Raw genomic sequence first — 8084 nt, forward strand, 5'->3', positions numbered from 1 at the left:
AGAGTGTCTTCAACACAACATATTAACAGAGTGTCTTCAACACTTCATAAAGCTACATTTTTATAATTACTATATTTAAGTAACAGATGTAATTAGTGGTAATGTAATTACTTAATACGTAAACTGTTACTGCAAAATATTACTCCAGTTTGAGCTATCGATAGACTTACAGTAACTCTAAATCGTCCCAGCTGAGACCTGGTGCCTTGGCCCTACACGAACCAATATTTTAGGCGGGCTACGAATTTTTGGTGGGAACCCGTGGGTCTGAAGAAATTGAGACGAATCGGAAATGTGTTGAGCTGTTGCATCTTCAGAAGCGGACAGATCGAACACATCTTTTCAATATTTTGAGTTAAAGTTGTGCTAGACATTCTTGGAATATCTTTATGAAATTTGAGCAATGGAACCTGTCAATTGGTTGCATGTTTTGTTCAAAATATTGTTATATAATCATAGACGGACAAACTAAATAAAATGTGAGACAATCATTTTTAGGATCTTGAGTTCGAGTTGTTTCACAACATTCACGTCATTGTTTTGAATAATTTGAGCCATCAAAAATCAAAATCGACTGAGCAGCCCGCTCCTATTCTGGCTGTGGCACCTAAGCTTCCAATGAGGTTTTGACCCCTACCTCATATTGAGCAATGTTTAAACCCAATTGGTACCGCCTCCATACAACGACTAACCTCTCCCAGAGTTTAATATCATCTTTTGTTAAAGTTATAGCAATATTATCATCTTTTGTTAAAGTTATAGTAATAATATCATCTTTTGTTAAAGTTATAGTAGTAATATCATTTTTTGTTAAAGTTATAGTAATAATATCATCTTAAGTTATAGTAATAATATCATTTTTTGTTAAAGTTATAGTAATAATATCATCTTCTAGTCAGAATTTGAGATTGCTCACTCCTGAGTCTTGAAATGTCCTTCTTTTTTATACCTCATTCGTCAAAATCTGCCGAGAGTCAGTTACTGCTGTATTTTATATTTTATATTTATGATACAATTGTTGAGGTATACTCAGGATTATCCTGTCACTGTATTTCATTTTTAGTTTGAATAGGACTTGTTGTGTATAGGTGTGATTGTGTCCAGCGTGAATTAGTTTAACTTTCATTACTTTAGTTTTTTATTCTTTAACGAATTTATCTCCTCATGTTCATTTGAAATTTGCATATATTATTTTATCATTATTATAATCCATTTTATTTGAGATTTGCATATACTATTTTATCATTATTATAATCCATTTTATTTGAGCTTTGCATTTATTATTTTATCACTATTATAATCCATTTTATTATAAATTTATAATTTTATTTCTATTATTTATTTGCTTTTTTAAAAAACCTTTTTATCTATATGTGGTTAAATATAATATCATTACCCTTGAGTTAGATTATGTTATTAAAAATTTATCAAATAACACCTTTCCACAAAAAATGTATAATACCCTTCCAGAAGTTAAGTATAATGTGTGGATATATAAAAAATGGTATAAAAGTGACTCTTGTATTATTTTTTACTTTTCGTATACCGAAGAGAAATCTCTTATAAAATTGTTTACCATAATGTTAACGATGACAAGTCGTGTGCTCGTAGGGATTACCATTCATGTCATATTAATTAATCAATTTGTTAATTAAATTGTATAATATATAAATGATTATTCATAGAACTTTTTGAATAAATGCATAGCAATGAGAAAGAATGCGTGACGTATGGCCCCGGGTTAAACAATACGTAACGGTGTCTTCTCTATTTCACATGCATTTGTGGGCTTATATTAATATGAAAAGTGGATTTGCTGGATATCATTAACTCAACCTCCACGTTTCGGAGTCCTTTTTCCATCTTCAAGATTACATTACATTTGTCATAGTGTCCTTGTTAATTAAACCCCTATAATTTATATTTTGGCACATTTATATTTGGTCTTAATTTATCATGGAGGCTTATTCAGTTTAAACATTTTGCATTGGACATATACCCAGCTAAGCGATAGTAAGAACGCTTGAAAATATTGCAATAATGAACGAAAATAGACAGTTGACTATCTAATGGCACGAGCTGATCTCCTCAGTCTTCGCCTTCCATACAATCTGTCGCTTCTTGTCGCTTACTACAGCCTCCAGTTCCTCCATATTCCTCCCTTCCTCTGAGCTCTCATTAGACGAAGATTCCTCCCTATCGTCTTCCTCCGCCACATTCTGTTCTTCTTCCTAATGCCTGCGAATCTTCGCTATCAAGTAGATTTTCGACTTCTCTTCAATTCGGCTAATTAGTCGGTCACCTCCTTTTGAAAAGTGATTTAATTCTTCGGTCTCTCTTGTGAATTTATCTAGGTCCAACAACGCGTTCCTCAGTTCCTGGGCGGTTGCCGTACAGACCTTAACCCATTCTAGAGCTGTGGCTAGAAGAAGGCTTTAGCGTTGCGCTACACAGACTTCCGGTAGTGGCTGAATTTATTCCGAGGATGGGTTCCTTGCAGGTAAAGGTTGGTTGACTGCAGCTCGAGGTTGTTTGTTTTCGAAAATTAAACATAAAGACTTTTACCTTCAACAACAGATTTAAATTAAATACATTTTCTGTGATACATACTTTATTTTATTCAAGTTTTTAAAAACTGAGCTAGTGTAAAAATAAATTAAATAAAATAAGCTCTAATAATTTATGTAATATTCACATTTTACATTTTGCGTTGAAGCAAATAGAAGCACTACACCTTGTTAATAAGAACCGATTGAGAAAGTCTTTCACTAATTGAAACATCTAACAGGAGTAATATTTCAGCCCTTAAGCGGAAATCCTCTTGCTACAGCAAGACTATCTCAGTGGCAGAAATACAGAAGGCCGAATCATAGAAATAATGTAACCGCGAGGTTAGGCAAGCAGTAGTTATCTTGCATCTGGCTTCCTCTCGACCCTTAGTATGGAAGCTAAACTATGTTGTGCCATTCGACGTTACATTTCATGCTAATGTATTAGTTTTATAGAAATGAGCAATATTTTAGATACTCGGGGCCTAGGACTACCGGAAAAGTCATCGAATCTTATAAAAAATAAAACAACGCTGGTTGTTAGGGAATTTCTTTGAACCATCGGATTCGTCCGGAATCAGCATCATTTCTCACAATAAAATAATATAAGTCATACAAATGTCACAAGAAAATGATCATATATATATATTTGATATATATATATATATATCTGTTTATTGATATTTATTAATATTAATAATTATTAATAATAATACCCTTACGTTGTAACGGGACAGATTTTGACTTTCATTCGTACTTTGTTGGTATCTGATGGTTTTTGATCTCCTAACTTTTATATATCTTCAAAATTAAATCAATTTTAAGTGGCCCATCGGACTTAGGGAGACCGTAGCTCAAACAATCATTGCGTCTTATTTTATCATAATAATCGATCTATAAGACATATAATCTTACCATCGCCAAGATCATTTTCATGTCAATTCCTATTTTTTAGTAAATTCATTGTAGATGGTTTCAAATGTTGCTCTTTCGACTCTCTAAGCTTTCAGTTGGGAAATTTGAAACATGATGACGAAAACATCTTTAAAAGAATCATGTCTGGCCGGATTGCCTTTGGAAGGCGAGGACGATGCGGCTCAACTCTATTTTTGATAAACTGTCTTTAAGTTTCAGTATCTCCTCCTCTACTTAACGTAATATACGGGATAAGTGGATTTTTCGTTGTATTATATAAACAAACTATATATTATATATTATAAATTAGATTTAATTTTCTATCTTCAATTTCTACTATTAATTAGGTAGTAAACCCCAGAGCGTGAAGTAGAACGCTGGGGGGAGAGGGATTGGCGAAATAAGCTAATTAGGAGATAATCGAGTCAAGAGTTGGCCCTATAATCGACTTTCTCCCGAGAAATGGAGTTAAAAAATCGCTCAGCAAAGTCAGTTCCGAGTGAAATCGCCTTTGCTTTAGAACTCTTTATGATTTGCTGTAAATTTATTGCATACTACAAGGAAAGTAACAGGAATCTGAAATAGATAACCATCATCAGCCTGCTTCTCTTAAAACAATACTCGCATAATAAATTTTTAATTGGGTTTACATTTTAATGAGATCCATGTTCGGGGTTCCCAGGACACTCCCATGTCTCCAGTTTTCCGATGGATATACTTTCTAGGCATGTTTTTTTTTTTTTTCAATCCCTCAATGCAAAAAGTCTTCCTTATACATCGTTAATTTACTCAATCAGCGTTTCTTTTTTTTCCACTTTTAAAATACTAGGTCCAACTTGCTTACTCTTTCCTAGAGAAAACTGCTTACATTCTGAGGGTCCGCTCTAACAATTTGTTGGGGAGAAAATAGGGGAGGAGAGGGGGTCAAAATCTTCGTAGTTTATTTGAGGGTTATAGACAAAATCTTCAATTTCGATGTTCATCACAACTGATTAAAGTAATTTACAGAGGGCATTTGATAAGTGTTCTTGACATAATAGAAAAAAATAAGGAATTATTATAAAAGTGAACATTTATAAAAAAATATGATGCAATCCTATATCACTTTTGAAATATTACCATGGAGGGTTTCATACCGTTTTTCAATTTCAGGCGCTTTTTAAATATTTCTCGATTTAAGTATCTTAAAGTTTCCTCTTCCCGTTTTAAGCAAATATATATTTTATAAAAGTGATATAGGACCGTCGCTCCTCGGGTGTCTTAGCGGAGTGGTTCCGGCGGGGAAGGATTGCCTTCTTTTTTTGTGTGTATTATGATCTCCTCTTGTGAGCTTGTGACAAGTCGTACATCGACCATCCTTCTCGCTATAATTGTCTGTTGGAGAAGTCGGATAAATAAGGCTACCATGGAGGGCGGGAGTGGAGAGTTTCATGCCGTTTTTCACTTTCAGGTGCTTTTTAAATACTGCTCTTGTTACTTAGGCTAATAAGTTAAGTATAAGTTTATATATACTATATATTATACCCTTAATCAGTCCATATTCTCAGAGGTCTCTCCCTATCATTTTGTTTTGTTCATAACAATATATCAAAGCCATCACAATATGGTTTTGATCACAATATATCAAAGCCACGGAGGGAATGTGACCAAAAATTGGAGTACCAAAAAACGAAATTCCACGTTTAACGAGCCTATTTTGATCATTTAGATCTTAAATGGGTGATTTATGAAATAGAATTATATTAATTTGTAATTCTTAACTTTTGAGTTCATTACTTGCTAGGCATTGGCCCCTCACGCAGACAAATCCTTTTATTCCCAGTCCAGATATTCTTCAAATCCTTTTTAGAAAATGTATTACCTTCTTTATTCTTTGTACAATCGACAACATAACTCAATTCTGTAAATAAAATATGTCGTTTCCTGTTTTTCCTTCGTAGTGTTCCTATATCCATTACCGTTTCTGAAATATGTCGTGTCCTGTTTTTCCTTCGTAGTCTTCCTATATCCATTAACGTTTCTAAAATTCTCCAATTTGTTCTTTAAATTTTCTTTCTTAGGACCTAGTTTTTGACATTATTTGTTGTTGCTCCATGCTAGTGTTATAAGAAGCTTTTCAAAATTTGCTACTACTAAATGGAACTTATTTTATTGTTCTAATGTTTCGAGCTACGTAGAAGCAAGATAGATTTAATAGAATTGATTGTGTTACTTTTCTCAAATATATTCAAGTTTTTAATCATACCTTTTTTTCCACTTTTAATTTTTGATAATTTTGTTTAATTTTTTCTACTTATTATAATTATTATTATTTAAATTTATCTATTGGTTTGATTTTAGATTTTTTTTTACTTATGTTATGTTTTTAAATTGTATGAAATATTTTTTGTATACAGTTTTTCTTTTAATTTCAATATTTTCGTTACCTTGTAACCTTAGGTTTTCGTTACCTTGTCAGCCATTAGCCCTAAAGAAGGCCTGAAATGTTTGCCGAAATGTTGACACAATAATAAAAGTAGCACTTATTAGCGCGCCCCCTCCCCCCATTTTCTCATATTTATTTTTCCATTGATTTATTTAATAAAGCTATTATAAATATCCTTTGTAAAATGTTTAAATACGCTCTTCGTCTTTGCAGCGGTATGACTCCTCTTTGTTGAGCATTATGTACAATGGCGTCTTCCCCCTCTCCCTCTAACTGATATCTGTCCCATACTAAATCAATGGAATGACTGCAAGACAATCAAACAGATCGATGACCGCTCTATAACAATGGACCAGATGGAATGGACCACCGCGGTAGTCCGGCTACCGGCTACATCTGACTCTCTTCAGCGCCGTCATATTCCCGTGGAGGGGGGGGGGAGTTACGGCTGTGCTCAGGATGTGGTGTACGGTACGTGATGTCGGCGTACGCTCTCAGCCACATATCATTTTGTAATTTATTTTTTATGTTTGGTAGCAACTTTTTTGTATGTAACTACAATATATGTAAAATATAATAAAAAGAAAATTATTTCAAAGTCCTTATAAAAAATTATACGCTGTTAATTTCGTATATTTTTGCTTCCTAATATCCTAACGATCTTACAGTATAAAATAAATAATAAAACCATTAATAAACATTAATTGTAACCATTATAAAACTCAGTGTCCTTTTCTTTTACTTGTGGTACCCGAGTGGCCGAAAACACTCATCCTGTTCCTTTTCTCAATGGTTGAAACCCAATATGGTCAAGACAGATGTAGTGGTTCTTGAAATGATAGTGGACCTCCAAGAACGTTTCTTGAGTAAAATTAGTGATAAAGATATAAACTGAGTATGTGAAAAAATGTTAATTGAAAAAAATGTTGTATTGTATTAGTTTGACAATGTTAGCATAGAAGTTTTACATTAATGCTCATATATTTGACGCCTAGCTTCTTTTCTGAAGAGAGCGAAACAGACTTTTGCTGATGACTTATCGAAGTGTCACATAAAAAAGTATTTTTCATTTATTCATTGCATTTTATAATTTTTTTAGAACTATTATCTTTTCCACTGTTTAGATGATGGAAGAGAAAGGAAGTTGTTTAATGTTTTGTGGTGGGACAATAAGTTTCGAATCACTAGCAACAATTTATATCATGGGATCAGCGGAGAAGTGAAGTGTTTTTTTCAGAAATGTTTTGTGATGAAACTTACAAGCTGCTCCAATTGTATTGTACAGCCAATATGTACAATTTTATGAGAGGATAGTCTAATCTATTAACTAGATTATTCTAATCTATCGAAAATGGGGAAATATGAGTTTTCCCAGTATTGCATTGGAAGTGGCTGAAGAACTATAGAAAAAATATTTCAGGAAACAAACCTACTTTTGAAAACTAAAAAGTTTTACACTGACTCGTTGGTATTGTCTTGACCGAAATATTTTTCGTTGGATTGTTTAAAACAAAATAACAACAATCAGTAAAAACTCACCTTTCCCAATTCCGAAATAAAAACTCACTTTTCCCTATGCCGAAATAAAATCTGTGAGATTAAGTTTATTGCTCACAAATATCGAAAACCAACTACTGTGAGTTCGTTTATAGGCAATTATAAACCACACTTAGTTTTCACACACTTTCGACCACCGTGCGTTGGTCCCTTAAATGGACACACCTGCAGCGATGATAAGATGCAGAAAGACGGAAAAACAAATTGCAAAAACAGACAACCCTCAGACTGTCAGCGAATGACTATGACGCGCACTTTTTGCCCGGTGTCATAAAGTGATATCGACATATCGATATGGACATGGCTTCTTTATCGATTGACACCCATTCGATTACAGTGAGCGGAACACTGCGAGCTACTTCTGGTCCTCGTAGCGAAAGAAGTTCTCATTGGAACAAGGAGCACTGTCTGTCGGCAATACGTGATGCAGGGACCAACCCTACTTCTCATAATAACATTCTCGGTTCTTCTCTCATATTTATAGGTTGGCTTCTTCAAAACATGTTAATATTTTGCCTCAGTTGTGATTTAAGGTCATTCAAAATAATTTAATAGCAACTGTATATTTCCAAGGAACGGTCAGACATGCAAAAATTTGGCGGGCGCATGCTCAGTTTACTGAACATACCATTCATAAA

The sequence above is a fragment of the Halyomorpha halys genome, unplaced genomic scaffold (genome assembly GCF_000696795.3).
Source record: "Halyomorpha halys isolate HHAL.00 unplaced genomic scaffold, Hhal_1.1 Scaffold229.1, whole genome shotgun sequence".
Classification (NCBI taxonomy): domain Eukaryota; kingdom Metazoa; phylum Arthropoda; class Insecta; order Hemiptera; family Pentatomidae; genus Halyomorpha; species Halyomorpha halys.